This window comes from Euleptes europaea, chromosome 4 (genome assembly GCF_029931775.1).
Source record: "Euleptes europaea isolate rEulEur1 chromosome 4, rEulEur1.hap1, whole genome shotgun sequence".
NCBI classification, from domain to species: Eukaryota; Metazoa; Chordata; class Lepidosauria; order Squamata; family Sphaerodactylidae; genus Euleptes; species Euleptes europaea.
The window spans coordinates 79,778,216-79,794,608 of NC_079315.1; positions in this window are offsets into that span (position 1 = coordinate 79,778,216).

The window sequence follows — 16,393 nt, forward strand, 5'->3', positions numbered from 1 at the left end:
AGGGCTAGGATCAAACTATTAGAATGTTGGTTTCAGTTGTTGAGAAGCAAGGGGAGGCTATGGTCTAGTTAAGAAAGGTGGCCACCTCTATGCTGGAGCATATATTAGTGTAATTAGTTGAGGTACTGTTCTCCCTCAGCTGTAATGCCAAAAGCAGAGGGTATTTGCCATTGCCTTTCTCTGCCTAGTAACCTCAGTTCTCCATGGTGTTCCTCCCCTCCGAGTAGAGAAGTAGAAAGAAAGAACTGCAACAGCACAACAACCACTCACAAAGCATCTCAAGCAACTCTGTCTCCACTCACCAAACAGAATGACAGTCCTTATGATAGCTCCATGTTAGCCAGCCCTAGCAACAGTGGAAACATTGAGATGGTGTCACAGAAGTACATGTGGCCTGTAACAAGAAAAAAAATCTACTTTTTAAATTTGAATTTACAGCTTGCTTTGAGGGGGTCCCTGTGAGCCCTAGACTTCCATTCCAAGTCAAGCCCTGATGGCATTACTGGCTCCAAGGGACCAGTTCTTCTATCCCGGAGCATCATGAGGTACTGTGGTAGAGAACTCACTGCCTCCTTCCCATTTTTACCCAATCAAAAAGATAGGGAGCTGTGTTTTCCCATATTTGTTTATTTTTATTTACATTACTTATAGTCCACATTTCTCACTGTGGCTCCAGGCGGATTGCACAGAGTGAGTCAATGCAATTCAATAAACAGTGAACTAGGATTAGGGTTGTAGAACCAACTAGAAGTCTAAAAACAAAAATGAAGCGAAGCATGAGTATTTAATACGACACATTAAATGAGGCTAAATTCCATAGCAGGATCCTAGCTTCAACAGTATATACACAGTAGAATAGACCATAATCTCTAAATATTTTTTCTAAGTAACTTTGTGAATCATTTAGTACAGTGCAAGTCTATTGCCTGTGTAGGAAAGCTCTCCTGAATAATTCAATTTTGCATAGTTTGTGGAAAGCCATTAGAGTGGGAGCCTTCCTGACCTCCTCAGGCAGACTGTTCCACAAAGTGGGGGCCACAACAGAGAAGGCACATGTATGGGCAGTTGTTGATTTTCCCCATTTGCAGGTTGGCACCTGCAGAAGACCCTGCTCCAATGAGCAAAGCAATTGTGGAAGAGCATTGAGGGAGAGGCAGACTCATAAATATGAGGGTCCAAGGCCATGAAGGGCTTTGTATATGATAGCTAATGCCTTAAATTGAGTCCGGTAACTAATGAGCAGCCATTGAAGTGCCTGCAGGATGGGAGTAATATGCATGCTCCATCTAGCTCCTGGTAAAAGCTGAGTTGCGGCATTCTGCACCAGCCATAGTTTCCGAGTTGATTTTGAAGGGAGACCAATATACAGTGCATTGCAGTAGTCTAGTCTATATGTTACAGTGGTGTGAATCCAAGTGGCCAGGTCAGCTGTATCAGGGTAAGGGGCCATTTTTTCTGGCTAGGCTGAGTTGGAAAAAAGCCTCTCTCTTTTTTTAGCAACTGCATTAACTTGCTTCTCTGGTAATAAAGCTGGTCCAGTATAAACCCAAGGCTCTCAACTGAGTCAGCAAGGGTCAGCTGAACTCCATCAAAAGTGGGGAGTGTCCTTTAAGATCTCCACCTTTCCCAACCAGCATTACCTCTGTCTTTTCAGGGTTTAGTTTCAGTTTGTTCACTCTTAGCCAATGTATCACAGTAGCCAGGCAGTTATTTAGGACCTTTACCGCATCACCAGAGGATTTGGATAAGTATATATAGAGCTGGGTATCATCTGCATATTGATGACATCCATCCCCAAAGGCTATGAATGATTTGTCCTAAGGGCTTTACATAGTGATTGAAAAGCAGTGGGGGCACACTTGGGAATAGGCTTGCCAATCTCCAGGTGGGACCTGATCTCCCAAAATTACAACTCATCTCCAGACTACAGAGGCCATTTCCCCTAAAAAAAATGGCTGCTTTGGGGGGTGGACAGTGTGGATGGGGTTCAGGGCTTCTGTTTCTCCTCCCTAGTGACCCCTGATTCCTTATCAGAGCTGCCTCATTATTGCAGCCCCAGTTGCAACAGTGGAGATCGCTCATGGACCTTTGTATCTGGACTGGACCCCTGAGGCAAAGTTGTGGGTGAAGACATGTTATTCATCTGTCCTTCCTACTTTGTTATTAGCTTGGCTGTTGTTTGTACAAAGTATGCTGTTTGTAAAAAGTCCAGCAAAGCTGTAGTTTTCTCTTGCCATACCTGAAAACCAACAAATTTTTGCTCCTTGCAGTGATGTTCCACCAGCATAGCAGTTGCCACCAGCATTACTATTGCTGGTGCAATAGTATATGCCACATTGATGTATATTCATTAAAGTGCAGTTACAGCATGTTCATTGAAATATTAATATCTTGCCTTTCTCCAAAGACTTTAGGCTGCTAGCAAAATGATAACAAGTAGAAATGACAATAAAACCGATATTCAGCATTCCAACAAGAACAATAAGCCAGCCTAAATACCACTGTAAAACAGCCATACAGCCTGTCCTCCCAAAACCACAAATACTTTCACATTCCAAAAATCTCTGTGCAAACCAAATGTCCTTATTTCCCTTCATCATATAAAACATTAGCATCGACATGTTATCTACTGTACTGGATCCTAAGCTTGAGAACACCAGCGGAGCAATTTGTTATATGTTAAGATGCAATGATATAAACGTATTGCACACTGGAGGTCACTCTTGTTACTCAGTGTCTATATTTTTGCAAAATATACAGACATATGGTTTTATATATATGTGTGTGTGTGTGTGCATATGTACGTTACATGACTTTCAGGAAAATGTCAACTATGTATTTAGAACTGAAAGGTTTAGTTAGTAGAGGTCATAAAGAAAAATGTTTGCAATCTAAATCCAGGTATCGATGCAAATAGCAAGCATTTGTACATATTGCTGTTTTAATATTAATTATTGTGTCAAGGATGCTTTCATTCTTTTGTAACAGTTGTGTATAGTTTCACCTGTATCAGTGTATGCTTCTTTCTGAATCTCTTCTACAATTTTCTAGAGCACTAATGACCGATTCAAAACTGCCGTGTTCTCCGTGTCAGTTTGACATGTTCATGACAGTTGCTTATGCTTCTTGTATGGACTACCGTGTTTTCCCGAAAATAAGACACTCTTATATTTATTTTTCCTCAAGAAGACACACTGGCTTATTTTTAGGGGATGTCTTATTTTTATTAAGTATGGTACAACAATCTACATTTATTCAAAGATAGTTAAGTCGTCTTCTTAACTAAACCTGCTCGATGGGAAACGAACCCTGCCGCAGTAGACACCTGAGCTGACGCCGCCAAGCCGAATCTGCCCGCCGAAAGCCGGGCGGCATTGCCCTGCACAGCACCGACTCTGGCGAAAGCAGCTTTGGGATCGCAGGCTACTTTCTCACAGACAGCCTGGAGAGTTTTCCCAGGTCCCCCTCGCCCATTTTACAGTCACACAGAACTGAACCTGCACGTATCTGGTCCCCCCACTTGCAACTTAATACTGACAGACAGAAATGCCCCCGGTTCTCCCCCCACCCCATACACAATTCCCCCCCTTTTAAACAGATGGTGAAGGGAAGCATCTGCAGACGGAGAAAAGCCGTTTTTACCTGATGAGGCAGTCCTCGCTCTTCTTCCTTTGGATCTCACCCAAACCACACTGGGTCAGGAAGGAGCAGAGGGAAGCTGCCCGATTCCTGCATTGTACTGATTTAAGGATCGCCACCAAGATCTGGCTTTGTTCCATCGTTGGCGAGCGCCCCGATCCTCCTCATAATCCCCACCTTCCCCCGACGATACGATTCTCTCCCGGAGGGCGGGTGGGCGAGCAAGAGGGGTCTTCCGGAACCTCTGTCCAGCCGGTCATTCAACCCAGACACACCAAGAGCGGAGGTGATTTCCAAAGCCTCTTTTGTTTGGGGGTGCGCAGGGAATCAAACCTCTCCCCACCCCCACCCCCCGCCAAAGATCCCGAATGGCGAAGAAGCTGAGTCAGTGCAAGGCATGGCCCGCAGACCCCGAGGTTCCCATCTCCCCAAAGTGCGAGCTGTTGGATTTCAACTGGGGGGCTGCGGCGGTAGCACGCAGCGTCGCCCACCTGGAACAGCACCTTACCGCTCTGCGCCGGTACGCTGCATAGCCACGCCTATCACCGTGTCTTATTTTCTGGGTATGGCTTATATTGCGCAAATGCTTAGAAATCCTGCTACGGCTTATTTTATGGGTATGTCTTATTTTGGGGGGAACACGGTATAACTTCAAACCAGTTTTGGCCTATTTTAAGATTTGCCAGCTATCACTTGGCAACTGAGTTCCCTCCCTTTAAGAGTTCTGTAGAAGAGTTAAAATTTAGCAGGCTTAGTTTTATAAAAAATAGTCTTTCATAGGTATGATTACCCATCAGCCGCCTTCTGGGATTTAGAACAAGCTACTGTAAACAGGGGATGAACAAACACACCATTGTTGGACCACAGTATGGGAAGCCAGGTTTTCTGATCGTCTCCCTGATCTTAAACTTTTAAAGGGTGCTATTCTGGGGTTGCAACGTAAATGCTGATATGAACAAAGACAAAAGTGACAAGAATAACGTAGCATGATATTTTTAGGTCTGCAGATTTCCTACATCTGTTTACATGATCCTGCAGGAAGTCCAACATGTGACATGAGATCTAAGGAACTGGTATAGTCTACTGATTAAGAACATGAGTTGGGAAGTCCCCGATATGAGATTACCCACTTCCATGTGGGGGCTGGAGATCTCCTGGGATTACAACTGAACCCCAGATGACAGTGATCAGAACACCAGATGACAGTTCCTCTGGAGAAAATGGCTGCTTTGGAGGGTGGACTCCATTGTGTTATACCCTGATGACGTCCCTCCTTTCGCCAAACCTCACCCTCCCTACTCCCCAAATCTCTAGGTATTTCCCAAGTGTGATTTGGCAACCCTACTGATTCAAATCTTATATCATTTGTGAACTTACTAGGTGGACTTAAATCAAGGTACTACCTCAGCAGACCTCTGTTTTCTGTATAGGAATAGTAATACTGGCCTTCCCCCTTCCTTACAGAGTTGTAAGGGCAACTGATACAGTGTGTGTACAGCCCTTTGAACACGGAACAATATGATTATTGTTTTGTTAATACTGTTCAAAAACTCCTGAACAGTCAGTTTGTAGCAAAAAAAGTATCCTTGAGATTATAGTTCATAGCGACATTGCTATTAACTAGTATCCATCTAGTAAAAGCTTCAAAATCAGTGCTTGAATGAAGCATTTTTAGTTCTAAACTGGCAGCATGGAAGGGAGACTGTAGGCAACATGTGGAGCAGAATAGAGCCTCGACAGTACAGGGCTATGGAGAGATCTGAGTAGGTTCTGGTAGTGAAGCAAGAGGACAAATAAAGATATGTGGACAATGTAAACAAATTACCAACGTGCTTTCACAACCTACATGTGGGCTGCTTCAGAGACAACCTGTCGTCCCCTCTCGTCCATGATAGACCATGATCAATGATACAGCTATGTTTAAGAAAGTGTTGTCCTTTGTCCCTACCAATTTGCTGTATATATTTCCTGTCCTAACTTACCTTGGTACTATCCCCATTCAGGGCCTGTCTTCTTTCATACTCATGCAACAGCTGACTACTTCTACAGCACTGGTTCCCAACCAGGGGTCCATGGACCCCCAGGGGACCGCGAGAACTAAATTAAGGTCCGCGAAACAAAGTTATAAACCCATAATAAATTAATATTTTAAATTAAAAGTTCTCTGTTATAAAATATATATATTCAAATATTATTCTAAGTTTAATGTTTAACTAACAGCTATGATTAAAGTTTATTTTCAAATTCTCGGAATTTTTATTTTGAACCTTGGGGTCCCTGCACCGAACAAAAAAGTCCTAGTGGTCCCTGGTCAAAAAAAGGTTGGGAACCACTGTTCTACAGAAACTTGGAGTTATCACACCAGTACTATAGTCTTTGCTGACTTCTGCACCCAGTTCCAATATCATTTCTGTCCTCTACTCACCCCCTAATCCCCCATTGTCAGGAAATCTCTGCTGTCATTCCCAGGCAGTGAGTCTGCTAAATATGTGTTGAGGTCCTACCTCACCATATTATATTCCTCTCCTTGGGTGAGGTATCAAATAACCTCCAACTTCTTACTGCTAAGTAATGGCTAAAGGTAGAAATGAGCCTATCAGGTTTTATAAGGAAAATACCTCTATAGTTTCACAACTAAAGGTTATTTTAAAAACAAGTTAGAAGTAGGTTGTAACTTCAAATACTTTGTACAAAAGCATAATTTCTAATATTACCTCCCTTGCATATTATTTCAGAAATTTAATATTAATTAGTTTCATTTGTTTCAATTTCCTTTTAATTTTTAATATATTTGATTCTAAAGTCAGTATATTTTATATTTTTTTCACATTACTTTTAAAACTTCATTATTTTTAACTAAATTATTTACTTCACTGCCTGATTAAACATTTACCATTAATATACAACCAATTTAATTTTCTGTGTTTAAAAATACTTGTGAGTGAGACAATTTATTCAAACCATTTTATAAATATCTTATTTAATAAAGAACAATCCAGGGCAAAGAGAGCAAATGTCTTTATCCATAAGCAACCAGATGAGAAATGAATTTTTATTCAGTCAAATCTTTTTAGTCAATGAAACAGCACTTTCATGCATCCTGCACTCAAGTGATAATTAATATAGTCTAATTCAGGACATGATGCTTGAATTGATGTACTGTCATCGATACCCCATGTTAGACTCAAACCTTGACAGGGGTTTAATACCCTGGAACAGGTCATCATATGATAATACTTCTTTTGCTTTTCAGTATTTGTCTTCAGCCAAGCAAAGTATTACAAGATGGGTTTAAAAAAAGGAAATAATTACAAATGAAGAATGACGCAGGCTGTGAATAGAACATATGTTAGGCTAGGCAGAGGCATCAGTGAATTATATCATTTCATGATGAAGCGGCACTGGGGCTGAACGGACCTATTTTAAACCTTGATGTATTTTATCTCTACTGTATTTGGACTGTCATCTTTGGAGAAAGACTTCGTGTAATTGAGAGTCAACTCCAATCTGCATGACTTGAGCATGAAGTGTAGACTAGATGAACAGTATTATGAAAGAAAGGGAAGCGTCTAATAAGGTATAAATGAGTTATAACCAGTTATAGCATAGACTTTCAACCATATCTTATAAAATATTCTTTTCAGAGATTTTAATTTCAAAACTGTTGTGCATGATACAAACTTTTAAAACTGTATCAGTTGTAATACTGTATTTTTGTTTCACATTGCTATTATTTGTATTTACTTCCTTAGGGATACATTGTTTTTTATTTTTTAATTGAATTTTAAAACATGAGGTTGTGTAGTACAGAAGTCCCTTACTAGGACTCTAGCAAGAAGACTGAAAAGTTTTACATTGCAAACTGCTATGAAGACTCTTTCAGCCAGGTACAGAGAGTAATATTTAAAAAATATATGAACATAATTAATAATTATCAACTCAATAGTTTTGCAGCCACTTGAAGGTTTGGAACATAATTTTTATTAGAATTATACAATGAAAGAAGACAGTCATATCTGAGAGTTATATGTGACCTCTTTCTGTTCTTTTGGGACAAAAAATTGCATGCGCAGAAATCGGACATGATTAGTTCTCCTGCCCATTTATTTATTTATTTGGTGATTATGTGATGTATAGCCTGCCCTTCCCAGCCGAAGCCGGCTCAGGGTGGGTAACAACATATAAAAGCATTAATACATCAGTAATAAAAATCTAAATTTAGAACAATAAACTCCCAATTAAAACTTAAAAATACAAAATTACAGATGGCGCCTAACCACCACTCGTATTCTTGGATATTTGCAGCAGGTTACCCCTCCGTTGACTTTAATAATATAACAGGAGGGGGGATAATAGGGAGGCCAGCAGATAATATTTGCGGCTGTTCTCAGCCATAGGCCTGGAGGAATAGTTCTGTCTTGCAGGCCCTGCGGAACTCTTTAAGGTCCCTCAGGGTCCTGATGTCACCAGGCAGAGCATTCTACCATGCCGGTGCCAGGGCCAAAAAGGACAGCTGCACACTCTTAGGGTCAGGGACAACCAGTAATTTGTTGTCAGATGACCATAGAGATCTTCGGGGGGGTATATCAGGAGAGGTGGTCCCGAAGATACAAAGGTCCCAGGCCATGTAAGGCTTTAAAGGTCAAAACCAGCACCTTGAACCTGATCCGATACTCCTGCTGGATCCAGTGCAGTTGGCAGAGCACTGTGAGGAGTTTCACCGTGCATTCTGTACCAGCTGGAGCCACCGAATCAGTCTCGAGGGCAGCCCTACATAGAGCAAGTTACAGTCTAGCCTAGAGGTAACTGTCGCATGGATCACCATGGGTAGGTCAGGGTGGGAGAGATAGGTCACCAGCTGCCGGGCCCGGCGTAGCTGGAGAAAAGCCACCTTGACCACGGCTGCGACCTGGGCCTCCATAGACGAGGCATCCAGGATCACACCCAGACTCTTGACAGCAGGTGCAGATGTCAGTTGCACACCGTCAAGAGCTGGGAGCCGGCACCCCGACCCCAAGCTGCCCCGGCCTAGCCACAGGACCTCCGTCTTCGCTGGATTCAGCTTCAGCTGGATTTTTCTCTGTATGCACTGCTCTCAGATTCACTGTCATACATTATAACTTTTCAAATATGAAAACAGAGTCGCTCCTGAGCAAGAGCACCTGTTTGAGGCTAAGGATAAATTTTGGCTGGAATGGAGATGTGTTTTGGAAGAGAATACTGGGTCAGAGGTGGGGCCCATACATTCCAGATTACAAATGTGTCTTGGTCAAAATGCAGAGAGCTCCTAATGTATATAAAGATCAGGTATCTCCAAATGACAAAAGCAAGGGCAAGACAAGTTAAACACTATATCTGTTGTATGCTTCCACAAGCATCTCTTAGACAATATTCTAGAGATAATTTGTCCCAATTCATAACTATGAAACACCAAAGCATTGCAACAGGTGACTAAACTAAGGTTATTCAGTTAATCTCTGCTAGAGAATTCTCACATAAGAATCAGCAGCTCTTCACACATTTTTGCCCATTTCAGATACCCAAGATGCCCTCAGTGGGTACAGGACATATCAATATACTTGAAACCTGTATTGGCTGGTCAGACCACACCTATTTCTTCCCATTCTGTTGTTCTGTGTACCTGAGCATGTATACACACAATGTAATATTGATGCAATTTTTTAAAAAAAATCTAAGTCATGGTGAGATGCAATCTTGAGGTTATCATCTGTGTCAGAGGAGAAAAACATTGATGGCTAAATATGATCAGTTGGTACAAAGTACTTGATTATAGCTCTTATTTAGAAAGCATATTTTCACTTAATTAAATAATGATATTGTGTGTGTGTAAGTACATATAAACAGCACAGAATTAAGTTCTGTTTTTTCAAAAGAGTATGCAGAAACAGAATATAATTGTTTTATGTGTTTTATATCAGGTTCCCCCCCCCCCCGAGAAAAACAAACTTGGTGCTCCACAAAACATCTCCTAGTGCTCCGTGAAGCAATCGGAAAGAAAAACACTACTGTCATTCAGTTTAATATATAAGTGCTAGGTGAAAATTAGTGCTCCGTGACTAATTTCTCTCCTGAAAAGTGCTCCATGACTCAAAATAGGTGAACTGATCTCTATCGGAGCTCTCCAGCCACCTCCTGGAGGTTGGCAACCCTCCTGCCAACTAACATGGGAAATGGGTGTCTTGTTATGACACAATTCTCATTATGAGAAGACGAGTCACTGGAAAAGACAATAATGCTAGGAAAAGTTGAAGGCAGCAGGAAAAAAGGAAGGCCCAACATGAGATGTATAGACTCTAAAAAGGAAACCATAGTCCTCAGTCTGCAAGGCCTGAACAATGATGTTAATAATAGGACAATTTGGAGAACAATAATTCATAGGGTCGCTATAAGTCAGAAGTGATTTGACAGCATTTAACACAAACACATGACACAAGTTCTATAGGACGTGTAACAAAGCAGGCTCCCCAAAGTGTGATAAATCTTTGTGAGAAATTTGAAGTTCCTCAATAAAGTTAACTTGAACCCATCATCTCTAAGCATCATTGAATTGTCTTGAATGTATAGTTTAACAATGTCTCATGTACAAACACTGGGGAAAGCATCCAGATCTAGGTGTTTATGAGGTGTGCATAAAACAAACATTACTTTCAAATATTCTCTATTCAACTACTGATATTAAAAAACTGAAGAAATAAACTCATGAGGCTTCAGCTGATGTTTAGGACTTCGATTTTCCAAAGTTCCACTGCTTTAAAATTCAACAGTACTTCTGTTAGGAGTGTCGTTGGAGTACTGACAGTGGATCTTTTCTAGAAGCACTTTTGAAATGATTAATACACAGCTGTCAGATAGTAAGCTCCAGCAAACAAACAAACAAGAACCCTCTCTCTTGAGTACTGTTATCTTCATTTTAGTTCTCCAACCAGATATGTATTGTGCTGGTCAGGCCCTCCAATTTCTCCATTTTTATCTTACGACAATGAAAATTTTAACAAGTCTTTTTTGTAGCTTCAGAAAGAAGGGGGAAAGCTTCATTAACGTTGAAGGTATGCAAAAAGCTGCTATGGGATGGAGAAAGTAAGGAAAAACCATGAGTTCCTTCTGCCCTTGCAACCAGCCAGTCGTCACTGGTTTTGGCTCATCTCGTTTTTGTTACTGTCAGTGATGAGTCTTTTATTTCAATTATGACATTATATGACATTTTTATAACATCCTAATGCCATTTTTATGTTCATTGCTACATTTATGCACTTAATATTTCATGTCATTTTAATACCATTTATGTAGTATTTACATGAAATTAATGCAAAATGACATTAAAATGCATTTTAATGGTGAAAATTCAATGAAAGTAAAGAGAAACTAGTGTGAAATAAAAACTTACTGGTTCATTTCTCACAACTGAAAAAAGGATATGGGGATCAAACCAAAACAAATTTTGAAATTTGGTCTTATTCATAGTTAGAAATGATTTATGAAAGGGATTGGCAATGAAATAGCAAATATAATGCCATTATAGAACTTTGTGAGAAAGCCACATTCAGAATATGCAGTCAGTATGTGCCATCTTGTATGCCAGCAAAATTGAACTATATAAGAAGCAGGGTGTTTTCTAACCTTAGAAATATGGAACATTCTCTTTCAGGAAGTTCCTTTGGCTGCCTCACTATTCTCTTTATGAAGACTAAAATTGTCTTCTTAAGAATGCCTTTGGGGATTTTTTTTTTAATTTTCTGTTTTTATTTTACTGTGTTGTAATGTTGCATATTTAATTGTATTGATTGTTTTTAATTTTTAAAGTGCTTTGTGAATTTCATGTTGAAAATTTTAATGAGTTAATTACCAGTTTTAATTACCCCATATCAAAAAGCATATCACACAGCTGGTAAAGTTATAGAAAGGACACCTTCCCTGTGAGGAAAGACTGGGACATATATGGTAGCCTCCAAAACCCATAGTATGTACATGAAATAATGACTGAAATCGAGAGATCCCAGAAATGTTTGAATGTGGTCTCTCTCATGGTGTTTGATGGGATCCTGTGTTCAAATAACCATAAGGTTTCTTTACCCCCCCTCCCCATCAAAATGCTGAAAAGCATACTTTTAAAAGAATTTCACCATACTATGGGCTAGAGCTTTTGGTTTGTTTCATTGTTGCAAAAGCTGTGCTTTTCGTGGACTTTCGGACCCTTGGGATTACCAAACTGGAACTTTAAGATATTTTTCTCTAGTCTCTGTCGCATCTGCAAACAGGTGAAGCAGTTTTTCTTCACTTTGAGTGTTGCCCATCAAAAAACTGCAGACATTTCATAAGGGCAAAACTCCAGAATTAAAGAGAAAATTAATTCCTATCAGGATGGAGCTGATTGAGGTTATCCATTCATCCCTAATTCAGTGGAAGCAAAGGTTATGTGCCCATGATTTAGTTCAAAACCCCAATCTTTGGCACTGATGTGCTTGGGAGCTTGATTCTGTTCTGTACTAAGCACTATGGGTTGGGGTCAGGGCTCTCAGCATAGTGCATCAACACACTATATTTATTTATTAGATTTATACCCTGCACTCCCAGGCACTGCTGGGCTCAGGGCAGCTTCCACCATAATAAATACAGTATACAATATATATAACATCAACATAAAAATATACAACTGAGAACTTTAAAACTATAAACCCAATTTAAAACACAGATGGTGCCCCAACTCAATCACTGGAACCTATAAATAAATGTCCTCAATAATGAGGCTGGCCTAAGATGGAAACCAAGAAGGCCAATAGTCTCTGAGAGACCCACACATCTTTTTATGACATCCCTGTGCTTATTCAGAGTCTTTTCAAAACCAGAATTGTGTCAAGATATGATCAGTCTTTTTAATACATAAAGGTCATTCTGTGTAGCTATGCATCTTTTTTACTGTAAAAAAATCGTATATGGTACGTAATTATTCATGTTTCATTTTCCAGTGGAATACAGCAACCTCTTTCCCTTTTGTTCTGATTATAACAGGACTCCCTTTCCAGATTCCAGCATCATAGAGCAGCTGGTCACAGTTACTGACCGTCTGTACCAGTATTCTAATCTTTTTAGAATTAAAATTAATTTTGCTCATCTTGGCATGTAAAGAACTTGAATGTGCCCCTTACCTCATTACCTGATATTTTACAGCGGCACCAAAAGCAGGGCATGTTGTGGGGCAGTTTGTTTGGAAATCAAAATAGAAACATTGGAGGCATTCGCCTCCATGGGACTGCACTGAGGCAGCCCTTACATTCTCTAAATATGATAACAAGTAGTCCTTGCTTTCTGTCTGCCAGTGGCTTCTCCTCTGCTGACAAGTACCACACAGTGCTCAGTGAATATTCTGGCTTGCAGATTTTCTTAGACAGGGAAGAGCAGAGGATCTTTTTGTATATATCAAAAATCCACATCAGGTGTACACCACTAATTGGCAACCTTGTCGGCAGTTCTCCGCACAGGGTTGAAATGGGCCTGGAGACTAAAATCCTCCCTCACCATGAGAGGGAAACCCATGGGGCTAAGAAGACAAAGGCAGAATAATAGGGCAATGTGGGTGAATCTTATATTTATGATTGAATGTACAGAATTGTAGTAAACTAGAAAGGTACAGCTTCAGGAATCTGAATACTCAGGAACTGTAGGTATAGAATGAACAGACCCTATGTATAGATTTCCCCCCTCCCAAGACTAAAGAAATATATTGTAAGTAATGAATTATGTATTTACCTGTTCTGAAACAATTCAAGGAAATAAAGACACTTGCCACAAATTCTGGCTTTAGTAGAGCTTAAGGTGATAGATACAGGGAACATGATGGACTTAGCATCTTCCTGAATTATAGAACAGTGTGTGTCCTTTTTGTTCTTCTGTATCAAGTATGGTAACTCTATGGGTGCCCTATTTACTTCTGGCTGATCTTAGGGCCAGTTTCAGCAGCAAAGGATTGTCAAAAAAGATAGTATAACAGACTCACACCCCTTTTTTTAGAAAATAGTACAGGCTGTTCTGCAAATCTGAATGTAAATCCTATATCTAATTCTGTGCATATCATAAATCTTGTTCAACAAATAATTCCAAAGACATATCTTTATATAATTTTTGCCATGTCAACAGACATCCTAAAGCTACCCACAGCCAGAGATGGAACTCACGATACCTGATTCCCAAATTCCCTACCACATTTACAGAAAAGAGATTACTCCAAGGTCTTCCAGGTAGCACTCCCTATATTTTATCCTGACAGATATTCCTCCAGTTTTTCTTTTGATTTTCCAGAAATGTCCAGATTATTTCTTACTCTAAAAAAATATATGTTTTATATGGTTTAGTGCTTTTTGAATGTGTAGGTTTTCCATGATGCTTTGGTAAGTGATTGTTCTTTAGCTCACAACCTTTTCTAAAACTGAAGGCCTTAGGCACCCCAGTGCAGCCCCAATGTCACCACTAGCCACGTGGGGCCAGGCAAAGAATAGTGCAACATTCTACTTAGTGGAAAGGCACAGGAAAGGCTCCTGGTTCAATCCCCACATGGGGCGAGGCAAGAGGCAGGCAAAAGAGCTGGCATTTTGCCTTGCAAACAGCAAAGGGGGGAACGGAATGGCCCAGCTGATGGGCTTCCCGAGCATCCATTATTTTGGCTGAGACAGTTCTTCACAATCCCGCTGTGCCATGCCCTTGCACCACATCCACCCTGAGCCCCCTGCACACCTGCACCGTATACCTGCATGGCTTACCAAATGTGAGCAGTGCTGTGGGGGAGTGTGAGGCCCAGAGACCTAGAGCAGAAGCATCTCCCCTTGGACCACCCCCAAACTGTCCCCATGCAAACTGCACAAAGCAGGTATACGAGTGGGAAGGGGGCCAGCAATGCAAAGGTGTGGCCATATCTGTCTGCTGCAGCTGTTTGCAACATCCCAGAATAAGATTGCAGTGAAACCTTTTTAAAAACCTACAGACAGAAATGCACTTTTACACTTTTCATCTTTTCATCTTTCACCTTAGGAAAAATTTACCTTACAGCCAACTCCTTCGACTTAAAAGGAATGCAACAACAGAGAGAGATTATGAGTCACCTAAGAAGATCATTCAAAACGAGAGGATGCCCTGATATAGTGGTACAGGAAGCTAAAGAGAAAGTAGCTATGTGTAATAGAACTTCTCTAGTCAGTGGCAAGACTGGGGATAGAGAGAACACCCAGAAGGAGAAGATTATTTCCCCTCTTCAATACAATCATTTATCTTATGACATACAAAGGGTTATGCAACATCCTTAAGGCACCACTGGACTTGTGTTGTTATATTTCATAGCTAAACAAAACAGAAGTCTCACTGCCTCGGATGTGTGAAGGGGAGATCATTCCAGGAATCCCTATGGAGAATTCATAGAAGGGGGGGAGTTGGGGCAGAGAGTGGTGTGTTGTATGGTGGGGGGAAGGTACTGGTTAGCAAGTTTCATTTGCTCAATGACAAACAGAGACAGAATTATAGATCATTCCAGGCTTTATTGAACATCAGCAGGGAAATAGTAATGAGGTACCCAGTAAAGCCGCTGTGTTTTTGTAAACTACTCCCAAAAGCCATGGGGAGATGGCGCAAGCCTTCCCCATTACAGCATGCCTGACAGTGGGATGGACTAACTAGAGGAATGGCTGCCTGAATTGGGATGCTGCATGAGTTGGAATGGAACCAATGAGATGGCAGCCCATGGCAGAATCCATACTGCTCACTGCAGCCAGCCCACAGTACTGCCATCCTTCTTGTTGAATCACCTTCTGCACAGATACTGAACAGAGACATGTATGATGATAATGAATGACACAGTGGTCCTGACCACTGCAGCCATGCTACTGGAGCCCCATTGAAGTGGGTCTCCATTTGCCAGGATACCTGTTAAGGTACATGCCACAGCCGTCCTAGTGATATTTACTCATCCACTATATGGGTTGCTCTTCAATTGCATAATTCTTCTCCCCCACCCACCCCAAAAATTGGTAAGTGTGTCAGTTTTCCAAGCCAGCCAGGCAGCGGAAGAGGTTTCCCTGACTTCGAATTTAATTCCCCCAAATTGGTTGCTGTTCTGGGCGAGTGTCCTGAACCCATGTTAGAGAGTCCACACATGTCTAAGAATATATGTGAAAGGGAGCACATGTGATAATGCTGTGGAAGCTCACTGGGTAACCTTGGCCAGTCACTGTTTATCAGCATCACCTACCTCACATATTTTTGTCAGGATAAAATAGAGGAAAGAATGCTGTTGTAAGCCAATCTGGGTCCCCATCAGGGAGAAAGTCGGGGTATTAATTTCTAAATAAGTATAGAATAGCAATTTACAAACCCACCTACGGCCATATCTTCCCTCCTCAAAAAGAGTTTCCCCTTAAACCCCTCCACTTTATATAGTACAGTGTTTCCCCAAAAATAAGACACTGTCTTATATTTATTTTTCCTCAAGAAGATACACTATGGCTTATTTTCAGGGGATGTCTTATTTTTATTAAGTATGGTACTGGGGGAGAGAGCTTGTAAGCGGCCCCACCTGGGCTCGTGCTCCGCCCTGTCCCGGGGTAGTCGTCGGGAGAGAGGACCTCAGACCATTCCGAGGGGAAATCGGAACTGTCCTCCCTCTCGGCTCCCGTTCTCCCCTTACCACCCCCTTCCGGTCCCGCCCCCAGAGTCCATATAAGGGTGGGAAAGGCTTGCAGCAGCCTTCTCCCCC